This window comes from Arvicola amphibius, chromosome 12 (genome assembly GCF_903992535.2).
Source record: "Arvicola amphibius chromosome 12, mArvAmp1.2, whole genome shotgun sequence".
NCBI classification, from domain to species: domain Eukaryota; kingdom Metazoa; phylum Chordata; class Mammalia; order Rodentia; family Cricetidae; genus Arvicola; species Arvicola amphibius.
Window position 1 is genome coordinate 127064785 of NC_052058.2, and position 14322 is coordinate 127079106.

Consider the following 14322-nt stretch of genomic DNA (forward strand, 5'->3'; position numbering starts at 1 on the left):
CTGGTTTCTAGACAGAAAGAAATCTTTCCCTGGAGACATTTTTACTCTAATTTTTACAGTGCCAAAGCCCACTCAACAGAATTTACCATTTTCACCATTTTCTCAAGTACCGTTCAGTGGTATCACGCTTATTTATGTTGTCTACCAGCATATGGCCACATGGACGTTTTACTTCCTGCCTCTGATGATTTAATTGCTCTGGCTGTTTTGCAGGACTAGAATCACAGCGCTTGCCTGTCAGTGGCTGGCTTACTCCATGAAGTATAAGTGCTGGAGTATCATCCTTGCCATAGCGTGCTCCCAAATTCCCTGTCAAGGAAACAGCCTTGCTGCACCTGTGCTGCATTTAGCTTGTCTGGTTGTCTTCTGGTGAGCCCCTGATATCTGCACGTTGCATCTCTCATGTGGACAATACTGGTGTAAGAGAATCTCTTCAAGACACTACTTTTGATCGTTGGGGTACAGCCAATGTAGAATTGCCATCTCAGATAATTCTATTTTTAATTTTGGGGGACTGTCTGTAAGTTCTTTACACATACATACAAAGGCAAGTTCACCAACTCATGTACATACCCACAGATTACACAGATTTTAGATATTTAATGTGTTTCTCTTTTTTTACAATGTGTTGAAGTCAACACCAGGCAGGCGCTCATTCCTTCTGTCTGTCATGGATGGGTGAAGCGTGTGTATCTCCTGCACTGCGGTGACCCACTCTCCATCCATATGGAGTGGAACAAAGACTGTCAAAACAGAGGGGAAAGGAGACTCGTAGATGTGCCATGGAACCAAAGGAAAACAGAGAGGTAACTGGATGTCAGTCCTTCTTAGGTATGGGGAAAGCTGAGATGATGCAGCCACCATGAGGTTGAACATTTTCAACCATAAATACTTGTGCTGTGACAGGAACTTGGCCAGTTTAGGAAATGCCTGTGAAATAAGTTAGGCTTAAGAAATAGTCACCGGCGGTAACAATGTGATTTTTTTTCACTGTATAGAGAATCATAAATTGTTTAAAATATTCAGAATGTTAGCATCAATGTTAGTGGTTTAGCTGTGGATGTTTTCATTTTCTTCTTGGTTTCTCTGTTACTACTGTGTTCGTACATTACTGTCATGGCTGAGGAAAGCCTTTTGTGACTTGACTGATTCTACTTTCTGTACTCCATCTGTATGCTCTAAGTCCCACTAGGGACAGTCACCAAGAAAACAACCCCTCATCCTGCTGTCCAACTTCCAACAAGCCTTTCATCCATCTTTGGAAATCAATTTGTCCCATGGCTGCCCTTAAGGACTAACTAGATGCTACTCTGGTAAAGCTAGTAGCTACCAAAGAGTTCAAGGAGCTTCCTTTCTGGGGAAGAAATACATTTCTAAACAAAACATTTTTTTCAGTGTTTTCTCCATAACCACCTAGAAATTGGGGATCTAGAAGACAAGACTTTGCTTTAAATTAAGGGATGTATTCTGTGTCACTACAAAAGTTGTCCTCAAGCCCAGTTCACACTGGTCTTCTTCTTAGCCCATCCTGAAGCAGCTCACTGCAGGTGACGGGGGGGGGGGGGGAAGCATGCCCATCGCTTCAGTTGAATGTCTGACCACCTGACCATCTTGAACTGTCTCTATCATGTTCAGACCTTAAAACCTGACTTCCCTCAGGGTCACCAGCTGCAGCAATGAGCATTCTAGGAGCAGGCCCAAGACGCCAAGCTTACAGCTTTGACCCTCATCCTAAGAACGGCCACTTTCCTCAAAGACGATGAAGGTCTGGGTCACATTAGCGTTTTCACGGCTCTAGGGAGTATTCTTCCAGGAACCCTGCAAATGCTCCCTGCAAGATTCTAGAAGGAAGCAGAGTTTGTTTTCCTGAAGTCAGTTCCGATTGAGGCTGATGGTGCTGAAGTTGGGGGCAGGAACTAAGGCCTGTTTCCTCCAGCGCCTTCAGCTCCTTTCAATTTTCCATTTTAAAAGTTTATTTTTTTGCTGGGCAGTGGTGGTACACGCCTTTAATCCCAGCACTTGGGAAGCAGAGGCAGGTGGATCTCTGTGAGTTCGAGGCCTACCTGTTCTACAAAGTGCCTTCCAAGCTACACAGAGAAACCCTGTCTTGAAAAACAAAAACCAAAATAAATAAAATAATATTTTTCTGGGGTGTGGTAAATGTGTGTGTATACATATGGAAGCCAGAAGAGGGTGTTGGGTCCTTTGGAGTTGGAGATACAGGTCTTGTGAGCCTGTTGTAGATGCTGGAAACTGACCTCAGGTCCTCTGTAATAGCAGCGAGTTCTTTTAGTGGCTGAGTCATCTCTCCAGCCCATGACTTTTCATCTTTGTGTAAGTCATCTCCAGAATCCACTGCAGATCGGTAAACACAAACATACCTATTTCTAAAGCTCCTGCACCTCATTCTTTCACCTTGCTCTCACCTGAACTCCCAGCTAATACCCCAGCAGCTCAGACAGCCCGAGGGAGGAAGGGAGGCACATGCTCTCTCCCTCGGAGTAATTACCTTCTTCCTCCTGCTATCCGTGTTCTCTGGCATTTATCGCCTGCATCTCACACTTTAGCAGTCAGTTATATGCCCTATAAAGTTATTCTCCTTAAATGTAAATTTTATGTCTCCCAAAGAGACCATAACCTCCTAGGGGTCAGAAACCAAATCTTACAGAATCACAGAATTAAAAAGTAATAGTTTGTAAAATTCTCTTTAAAAGAGAGACAAAGAGACTAAACTCTTTTCAGAAGAAACCTAATTTGTAATCCCAACCTCTCTGACTAAAACTTTAATCTCTCAAGGTTCAGAAAAATGAAAGAAAAACTATATATTACCTTGGCACAACTGACAGGAGCTACATGAAGCTGTTTCCTGATTGTGATTTAAAGGCCACTTCACCAAGGAAACCCTCTAGGTCTTTTGTGTCTTCCTCAGTATCTCTCTTTGTCTTAACCTTGGTGCAGAAAAGCCTGGGCAAACCTTCTGGTTTAGGAAACTACACCAGAAGAACTTGTATCTACAAAGTGGTAGGACCTGATGTCAGGTGTCGGGTACCTATGGACGAAGGCAGCATCTGTAGTGAGTTAGATGTTTGCTGCATTCTGGAATTCCCGTTGAAGGTGAAGCCTCTGGGAGGCTATTCCATCACGAGGGCCCTTTTAAAAGCATCTTCACCCTTCACCCCATGTGAAGAGCAAGTGAAGAATACGCCCTCTCTAGGCGTAAAATCTGCAGTCGCTTTTGATGTGGGAGTCCCCTCTGTGTGTTGTAATTACCATTAACAAATAAAGAAACTGCTTTAGCCTATTGATAAGGCAGGACTTAGGTAGGAAGGGAAGATGAAACTGAATGCTGGGAGGAAGAAGGGCGGAGTCAAGACGGATACCATGGATCCATGGCCAGAGGCAGACATGCTGAGTTTTTACCTAGTAAGCCACTGCCACGTGGCAATACACAGATTAACAGAAATAGGTTAAATTAATATGAGTTAGCCAATAAGAAGCTAGAGCTAATGGGCCAAGCAGTGATTTAATTAATACAGTGTCCGTGTGGTTATTTCAGTTCTGGACGGCTGGGACAAACAAGAGGACTCGTTCCTACTACAGATTGGTGCCCAGCATATGACTGAAGACAGAAGGAATGAACTCTATGGCAGCACTTTCCAACCTGTGGGTCGTGACCCTGCTGGGGTGATACAGCCCTTCCACGGGACTCGAATATCAGATATCCTGCATATCAGATATTTATAGTTCAGAACAGCAGCAGAACAGCAGTTATGAAGAAGCAGTGAAATAATTCCATGGCTGGGGGTTACCACAACATGAAGAACTGTGTTAAAAGGTTGCAGCATTAGGAAGTTTGAGAACCACTGCACTATCAAGTTAAAAACACTCAGTTTAAGCCGGGCGGTGGTGGCGCATGCCTTTAATCCCAGCACTCGGGCGGCAGAGGCAGGCAGATCTCTGAGTTAGAGGCCAGCATGGTCCACAAGAGCTAGATCCAGGATAGGCTCTAGAAACTACAGGGAAACCTTGTCTCGAAAAACCAAAAAAAAAAAAAACAAAAACAAAAACAAAAACAACAAAAAAAAAAACCCTCAATTTAAAAAAAAAAAAAGCTAATGAGATCATCATTGAGAGACTTGGCTGGGAAAACACTCAATGTCACCTTTGTCAGTCTTTTTGTTTTCTAATGTTTTAATGGTATGTTTTCTGATATTATATTCTTATCTTCAAATTTTTTTAAAAAAATAAAATGAAGAGACCTTATATTCCTGTATGTAAAAAAGTTTTTTGGTATTATAATAAACGTTTATTTGGTAAGTCATCTTACTGACTCAGAATCAAATAATTTACTTCAGCAACAGAAAGAACAATTTCAATCATTCTTCCCCATCAAAATCCTGCTCCAAAACTGCAGTCCAAATCCCATAAATTACATCACTAAAGGGGTTGGGGGAGACACTAAACTTCCACAGGAAGACTGCATAAACTTACCAACAGTTAAGTACAAATTAGACAATATTAAAAGACCATTCTCAAAAGTACAACCCAGTCCTAAAAACTACCTGAAAAACCTAAATTTAATAGGAAATTTATACTTAATAAATCTCAGAAAATTATCATTTCAAGTATATAACAATACTAGTTACATTATATAAATTGATAAAATCCAAAGCCAGTAGGCAAGTTACCAGAATGGGTGTAAAAGTTTTTAAAAGCCATTAGCTCTGTTTTAAAACAAACAATCTGCAGTGGAATCTTCAGAATTTTCTAGTATCTTGGATATCTCTGTTTTCTCTTTAATCGGTCTTGAGGCCTTCATTTGATCTATGAGATCACTTCGATCTAATGACAATTCTAGGCCTTCATCACTAATGACCTTCTCTCTTGATCCTTTTACTTCCCTTTCATAATCTCTAGATTTTAATAACTCCACTAATTCTTTAGGATCTAAGAAATTCTTAGATTGACTTAACACAGATTGACCACCTTTGAAATGATTTTTATGGATGATAAGCTTCTCCAGTTTTCTTTTAGCAGCTGCTCTTTCCACAATTTTCTGATTTTAAAAACATGTCGAAAGGAAGAGAAAATGTCAGCCAATCATTTACTCTAATTTCCTCCTTATGTTACCAACATGCCCAACTGTGTTTGTATCCATGTGCACGCCTGAGTGTGTACAACTGTAACTTCTTCTTGTTATTTCAATTATAAAGTAATATACCTGCCTTTCATCTCATCACCCTACGTCATGTGAATCTTCTATTGAAAGGGGCCCTCTAAATGTTAATTATATATTACATCCTATGATGTGTATACAATGTAAACTAACCAAATCTTTACTGCTGAATACCTGCAGTGTCTCCAGTCTTTTCTTTGTTCGTAAACAATTAATGAAATGAGTGGCCACAAGGAAACTTTATGTAAGTAGCTGTGACAGGTCACCTCTCAGATATGAGCTGCTATGAGTAAGTTGCTTCTGATATGCTCATCGGGTGACCTACAAGAAAGGTTGCAGCAATGTATGAAAATGCCTACTTTCGATCTATATAGAAATATATAATACTCCCTATATATCCATCTACAGATAGTCACACATCACACATAATTTCAAGAACATTGCTATTTTCATTATTTCAACCTTCAGAAATGTATTCAAAGTTTGAATATACTGTAATACATGCTGTCAGTTGCCTATACAATTTTGGATGTGCACACACACACACACACACACACACACGAACATACAGAAACACATATGCACATTCTCTCTCTCTCTCTCTCTCTCTCTCTCACACACACACACACACACACACACACACACACACACACACAGAGAGAGAGAGAGAGAGAGAGAGAGAGAGAGAGACATATTTGCTACCCACAAACAAATTTTCTCCTTCTCTGACAACATAACACACAATGTTGAACAATGTAGATAGAAATCTGACAAAGTATACATAAGAAGCTGTTCCTTTCCCTAGGCTCAGAGAGGATAAATATTCTATTCAAAGAACCTCTCTTCACCTCTTCAAGATACATTTCATGAATGGGCACAACAAACTACTTTTAGTCAGTAGAGTACTGCAGTAAATCTACAGGGGTAGTGCTTGAGATGACGACATTCTGAGCCCCAAGAGAGGACCGGAAGGAAGGAATTGGCTTTCCTTTATGAGCTTGAGATGTGGTTGAGCTGGGAAAGGTTCTGATAACTTTAAAACGATGAGAAGAACAAGATCGAGTTTCAAACTATCATGATGGAAAAACAGAGTAAAAATCTAGAAGAATTAGTATGCTTAAGATGAAATGGAGCAGCTGAATTCGTTGAGAAGCCATGTCTCTGTGCCGGAAGCAAAGACCTGTATTTTGAGGTCTGTATTTTGTTTACAGCCATCTTAAGTTCACAAGCAAGAGATTCACCTTTGCAGGCAAGTTCCGAACCTAGGACATCAGCTTAGTGAGACCTGCAGGCACCAGGCTTTTAGAAAACATTAGCATTTTCTTTTGTTAGTCAACAAGCACAGACCCTCAGTATTAACCTATCAGCTAGGGATGTCTCCAGGCCAGAATTCCAACAGATCTGACACAGTTCCCCTCCCGCTTGCCCATTTGCTATATAACAGCTTCTGAGGATGTAATTAATGGAGGTTTTATCAGAAATACTGTCTTGCCTTCATTTCTCGTGTCTTTTGTACCCTCCATTCCTTTCCCCTGGGTTTATCAGGGACCACCGTTCGCAAAGCGTTGGCAACCCGCTGGCGGGACGGATATCTCTGGGTTATGAGCCATATGAGAAAGTTTACCTCACAAAGCAGTTGAGACACTGGCTGTTGTTCTGATTGTATTTTGCTTTTGATTTATTCAGTTATAATCACATGAACTCTCTCTTTCTCACATACACCACGGTAACAGCATCCTTCCAATTGTTTGACAACGAAATGTGGATACTGATGAAGAGGTAGATAATTTAATGCCTTTCAAATTCTCATAGTATGCAAGCGACATAAATCATGGTATTACTGAGAATTTACCTACTCAATGGGATAGGGAGTGAACATTTTCAGTGAACCTGGAAGGAAAAGATACTCCATTACACTTTATAAAATGTTTAAGTAAAACCTTGTATCTGACTCCATCTCTCTATCTGTCCCTCTGTCTCTCTCTTGGTGTGCATACACACATGCACACAGACAGACAAGACAGACAGACACACACACACACATACACACACACACACACACAGGAGTGCACACACTTATCTTTAATGGAATGGAAATAAAGAACGTAAGATGGGAAGCTGGGTTGTTAGAGAGAAACACCTACTCACTGCATGACCCAGATGCAGATGTGGTAGGTCTGTAACCGAGCCTATACAATTCTTAAGTGCTTGGGCACACTTAATCAAACACCTTTATGAGAAGCTTACTTGTCATCCTGAAAGAACAACTCCAACAAAAGCACGCACAGAAAAATTCACCAGCCATTATGATGAATTTGGGTCAAGGGCAACCTAGTACTTAATAGGTTTGTGCACAAACGCCCCAGGGGTGAGCTCCATCATTTGTCCTGGTTGCTCTGCAGTGGCCCACGTGATTCAGCTCCTTCACAGCACTGACTGGGAAGAAAAAGAACTCCACTTAAAGCAACAAAGAAGCCCAACAGTGGCCACGTCCTTTGGAATGACTTCCATCATAAAAGTTCAACCTAAACATTCTCTTGTGGCCTCCCCAACATGCATTTTCCAAACTGAATTCATCTCAGCATGATATTAACACTGAATTTTTCAGTATTACCTATGTAGATGTAATAAAATAACCAAAGTTCCTAGACTTTGCAATAATTTTTTGCCCACACAATCCCTCTTAAGAGAGACTGTATAATATATTTTGCTCCTTTTTTGACTTCACCTTTGTTCACTTGTGATAAGAGATGCTCTGTCCAAAGGTGTGTAAGTAATGCAGGTGCATAATAATAAAAAATAAAGGTAAACAATAAAGATGTATAATTTTTCAATTCCCCGTGAGTGGTTATGAAACCCAAGGCTTCTGTGGCAATGCTCTGGTCATTGTGGGCACTCCATACTTCTCTTGGGTCATGTCATCTCTATAGGACTCCAAATACCCAAGGTGCTGGCACAGAATACTCAGTCTACACATGCAACATAGAAGTCATTGTGGAGATGTCCAGCTTGTCCTACCAGGGCATCCACGGCCCAGCTCAAGATTCTGAGTGTTTCTCACTTAGGGGGACATCACGTAGCCCTTCTTTCCTGGATCTTGCCCATTTCAAAGAAAGTGCAGTCTTGGAAGGCAGAGCCTTTCTCTTAGAACAGTTTGAGTTTCTGCTTTCACTACCTTTCCAACTGCTTGTCTGCCACCACCATTTCAAGGTAATTCTTTTTTCAAGTATGATGTAGAAAACAATTATCTATTCTTACTTTTTTCTCCACACATGTCAACTTCCTCTGTTCTCTGCTGAAGCAGTGACCCCCAACCTTGACGGCACACATGGATATTTCGGCAAATGTGCAAAGGTCCCTTCACAACCTTAACCACAAAGAAATCCAAATTGCACAGGGCACAATTAACTCTCTTCGTAAAACATTTCAGGCATGTCTACCTGAGGTGAAGCTTGGTAATCTCCGTCCTAACCAGTTATGACCGGAATGCGACTTTGGTAGAGTCACATTCCTGCTTTGGGAAGGAGGAGGGGTGGGTAATAAGAGTCCCCTTATCTGTTTATATGGAGGAAAGAAAACCAGAGGCAAATATCAAGCCAACAAATTAAAACAAACGGCAAATATCTTTTCAAAATCCATCAGACCTTCTAAGTGGGTTTTAGATACCCAAAAATGTGTCTTGTTGCGACTTTTCTTAGCCAATATTTGATAAATTATTCCTTATACCTGTAATAAACATATTCTATTCTCTACAGTTTGCATGGGAATTCCAGTTTTACAGATTTACTAATTCTTTAAAACTCTCATACATGTTTGCAATATATTTATGTTATATCCATCTCCCTTCAGCTCCTTCCAAAGTCCTTCCCATTTATCTCTTGTCCTCTTCTCATTTTGGATAACATGTTGAGTCTATTTTAAAGAATGTTTTTAGACTAAAGTATGTCTATAGGCTTCTGACTCATTTCATGGCTACAATTCCATCACCTCTTCTTAAATCAAAAACACAAGTAATCCCTCCAATAACTTGCCCCCATGCTGACAGACAGCTCACAATACAAACTGGAAGCCTTCTGAAGCAATCACATGCGTATCGTCGACAGCTATGGATAATACACAGCGTCATCCTATCTAGCTGCGGAATGTTCTCTCCGCTTCACCCGGCACATGATTGTACATGGAAAAATACCAATATCTTATATTTGGAAATCCAGTGTATATCATCAACCTTGTGCTGAGACAAATTCTAGAAAACTGTTCTAAAATTCCTACTGTTCCTCACAAGACATTTAAAGGCTTGCCAAACCTTGTTTCATTATAAGGTGCTTAATTCTAACCATTAATTTAATAGACTTTGATATTAGTCTTTAACTAAGCTTCATTGGAATATTTCAAACATACGCTTCTTTCAAGGGTTCTTCCGCACCAATATAAGAAAACGAAAATCTTTTCAGTGAGGTAATAGAAGTCACATGGGGTGTTTGTTATCTCACTTTCTCTCTTTATGTTCCACCCTCATAGGAAGTTTTTGGCATAAACACTAATGTTTGCCCAGTCCTGTCAAACACCTGTCCTACCTCCACGTGCTTCTGCCGTAAATCACAAGAATCTCTTTAAATCTCCCTGTGTCTCTAATGATAACATCTTAGCAAACAGCCAAAGCATGCAAAGCATTTAGCTGGGGAGAAATGAAAGTCAGAAGCCAACAAATATATCTGTCGACCATTTCAAAAATGGAAGGAGTACTCAGGAAAGAAAAGTCTCTCCCTGACACATGGATCTAAATACCCCCCCCACATTACCCCCTGCCCCCTGCCAAGCCTTTCAAGATTCATAAAGGGGCCACTAAGGAACTGAAGACAGGAGAGAAAGAGCTCCAGACTGACACAACTTTCAAGGCAAACACCTCCCCCTGTGTCAAAAGCCAAATGTGTTAACAGTTCATTCTTCAAACATGCCAGAGAAAATTGCTGAGGAGACTTATGTAGAATACATAGTGTTAGACAGCCTTGAGTCTCCAGGAGTAAAGACTGAGCTACACTTTCAAGATCTACATCCCTTGTCTCAATGTAAAACTCTGAGTGTGTGGTCGCCCAATAGCTAGGTAGATAGGTAGGTGTTAACCTCTACCTCCCAAATGCTGAGACAAGCAACGCGCTCCCCTAAACCTGGTTTTGCATAGTGCTTGTGACAGGGCCCCAGGTTCTATGCATGTCAGGGGAGCGCTCTACTAACAGAAACCCAGGTGCTTGGGACAGGGGCCCAGGTTCGATTCATGTCAGAGGTGCGCTGTACTAACAGAGACCCAGGCCCATGTTTCTTTCAAATCTCAACAAGAAAAAAGTATGAATAAAAGCAAATGGACTCGGTTTTGTATGTGTTTCCTGTTTGACTTCTCTTCTCCGGGACCGGCATGGCATCTCCTGTTCCAGGTGCCCGCTTCTGAGAGGACTGTTGGCAGAAGCTATTCTGGGCAGGTGGTGTAGGGCCCTTCTGTTATATTTGTTAAGGAGTAAAGATTAAAGAGCGTTTAACATCCAGGAATCGTTACTCCCTCCTAGACATTGAAGATAGGTTGGTTTGACAAATGGAGTATTTCTGGTGGTAAATAAATAAAGAGCTTTCTCAATGTGAAGTTGGTCCCTCATTAGACATGAACTTTGTGGGTGCATGGATCATTTCCCCTAATCTAGGTGACTATATTTCCTAACTCATGGCAGACAGTGATTGCATATTGACTTTGTCAGGTAATGAATATATGAATCAACCAATCAGTTGAACAAATCACCAAATCTGTTGTATATACTTTAAACTCTAACTATTGGCTGCATGAAATTTTTCAGTATGTCTACTAATATCCCCATTCAATCTCAACTAAATGCCTAATGAGCGATGCCTGAGTCCCGCATGGAATACACAGAAAAGAAAGATAAACAGACATGGTTCTTGACACACTAGAAAACCAACAGTAAAAAGCAACAGTAGGTAACTGACCCAGGATGGAGACTACAGTGATCTTTGGAATCAGGACCGTCAATAACAAAATTGGTATGAAAACTCCTAGGATAACAACAGATGCATTTAAGCCCGGCAATTTCTCCAGTAAATTCTCATCTGGAAATGAGATGTGTGTGTGTGTCTATGTGTTTGTGTGTGTGTGTGTGTGTGTGTGTGTGTGTGTGTGTGTATGTGTGTGTGTACGTGCGCATGTATATCTGTGGCAGAAATCTATCACATATCTTATTTGTTACATCAGCCAGTCACTACTAAGGGAAGAAATCTGCCTCATCAGAATGTCAAATATTGGGTGGAGACAGGTTCCATCTTCAGTAATAAAGACTATTTTACCCTCTTGCAAGGGAGCTCCCAGTGTTCATGGGACTTGGTTTACTACAAAAGTATTTGTCAGAGGCCCTGAATTAGACTAGAGAAGAAATAAGAACCAAAAGGATATCTCTTGGCTCTCCCCTCCCACCTAAGCTTCCCATTATAACATTCTAAGTAATCCAGCCACCCTTTGTGAACATGCCAGTTAATTCCAGTAGCTCCCTCTGGCTTGAAAAAATAAAAATAATTAGTGCACTTTCTTGAAAATCAAGGGCCCTTTTCTAACGACTGTCTGCTGGAGCCTCCCTCATATTACATAATGCAATAAGCTTAATCTTAAAAATGTGTTTTATTTTGCAGTTCTGAATCTTGAATGCAGGGCCTCACATGCTAGGCAAGCCCTCTGCTGCTGATCTGTATCCTATACCCCACATGCTTTCTGAACCATCTTCCCAATTACTTCCTCAACTGCTGTAGTAGAACGACTTAGAGAGAGTCTCTGGGGCCAGGAGCAACTGTGTCGAGAATCAAGTATCAGTCAGTTTACGGCACCCATTAGCAGGGTTACCAAACATATCTGATTCTCTACCAGAGGACACCACAGGGCTGAACTCCCGCTTCCCTCTGTGGCCAGAAGTTTCAGTTCCAGCTCATCTGTGAGCTGAGATCAGTATTACCTCTTGGGGAGCATTTCATAGCTCCAGGGAACACCCCATTCTCTTTCCTCCAGTTTTCATCACAGTGACCATCCCATGGACTTGAACCCCGAAGCAATGCAAAGCAGAGCTCTCTTGGTGATCAGCAACGGATAAACAGGAGTGTGGGGAGAGGGTGACATTGTGGAATGTCTTGGGCTTAGACCTATCTGGTACAACACAATATCCTCTCCTGCCTGGTCTAAGTGCTGCAGTAACGATCTTCACATACATTAGACTTCACTAATCTTCATGAATTGTGAGATGTGAGCAAGATTTTACAGCTGAGGGTTTCTGAAGTGGGAAGGTCATCCACGGTCCATTACTTTAATATGTTCATTCACTCAGCAAGTACTCGCTGAGCACCACTGTCCGTGTCGGGCAATGTTGTAGGTAGTCAAGACAGAAGGGAAAGCAAAAAAAAAAACTCATTTATATGAGAAACATACTCTGCGATGTTCTCATGCTCAGGGGACTGAATTCAGATGTTACGAAGGGGGAAAGGCACAGGATTTACATTGCTCAGCGGAAGCCTCATTTCTAAGCTGAGATTTCAACAAGACTGAGTTCCCTGCACAGACCCAAGATGAAGATATTTCCAAGAACTTCCAAGAGGGGATGACAGCTCACAGAGAAACAAGTTCACTGGGACAGAAGACGAGATGAAGGTAAACACCCTATAATGGGGAGAGGAGAGTGTTGCACAATGAAGCTAGAGGCAGAAAGGATAAAATCACCATCCTATATTGAAATATAAAGATCAGATTGTGTACTGAGATATACTAGAGAGTTCTGGGTGCATTTGTATAGTTTCAGTTCATAAAAATATGGTCCAGGGAGCTGGGGGGATGGCTCAGTGGTCAAGAGTGCTTGCTGCTCTTCCAGAGGACGAGTTTGCTTCCTAGCACTCAGGACAATCAGCTCACAAACATGTTTAACTCCAGCTCCAAGGTGTGGCAATGGGAGGTCCAATGCTCTTTCTGCCCCCTCCCCGTACGCACACACACGAAGAATGGCTTCTAGTGGAATAGTAGAGAAAGACAATTCCACTTGCATGGTAGAGCTACATGAGGAAGTGAACAGAGCTGGGACAGCGTGAGTGTGTTAAGACTGAGTCGATAAGACTTGAGACGAGACTGAAAGTACAGGTACAATCAGTCCCCACTCCCAGGGAGGAAAGGGGGAGTCTGGCGTAGCCCTCAGACACTTATCTGAAAAAAACTGGGCAGATGAAACAGTTGTTGACAGCTTTTAAAACACGGAAGAGACGGAAGGACATGAAGAACTTTGCTGTACAAATATTAGGAGGAAGCCAGGTGGTGGTGGCGCACACCTTTAATCCCAGCACTTGGGAGGCAGAGGCAGGTGGATCTTTTTGAGTTCGAGGCCAGCCTGGTCTACAAGAGCTAGTTCCAGGACAGGCTCCAAAGCTACAGAGAAACCCTGTCTCAAAAACCAAAAATAAACAAACAAAAATATTAAGAGTACCTGACTTGGATGACAGATGGGATGTGTGATTCAGAAACCCGGGATAAAGATAGGAGCTGGGAGTAAAATCTCAAAGATTCACATGCATATATGCACAAAGAAATACAATAGAACTACAACCTAGGTGCATGACAAGTAGATGCCTCTTACACAGAGGCAGGTCCCCTGACCACGGAACTGCAGGCTGGCCAGTGTTTAGGAGAGAAAGAAGAGACGAAAAACTGACAATAAGTAAGCATTCACCAAATATTACTGAACTGGCTCCCAATGCCCAATCTCTGACCACTAAATGCACCTACCACCCTTCTCAATCTAATGATTATCTTTCCTGACATTTTCCTATATGTAGAAAAGTAAACATTTCATTATAATGGCAAGAGAATAGTATGACACTTCCTATTTTTAGAACGACTATCTCTTGGACCCTCAGTGTTACCATAGGCAACTGGGACTTCAATTTCAATGCGCACACCTGTTGATGAATGTTCACACACGCAGGCACAAATACTGGCTGTGGAAATCAATTATGCAGATAAAATTGCTTTCATTATTATTCTTTCTCAAAAGCTGATATTGAAGTATGGTAGGGGGAGATGCTGTAGGTAAATTGTGGGACTCTAAGCCTGAGAATATAAG

General features: G+C 41.5%; 1 protein-coding gene across 1 annotated transcript in view; it reads right to left on the reverse strand.

The window, feature by feature from the left end:
- The window catches only part of Nell1 (neural EGFL like 1), an 834960-nt gene that overhangs the window by 384924 nt on the left and 435714 nt on the right, over nt 1-14322 (reverse strand).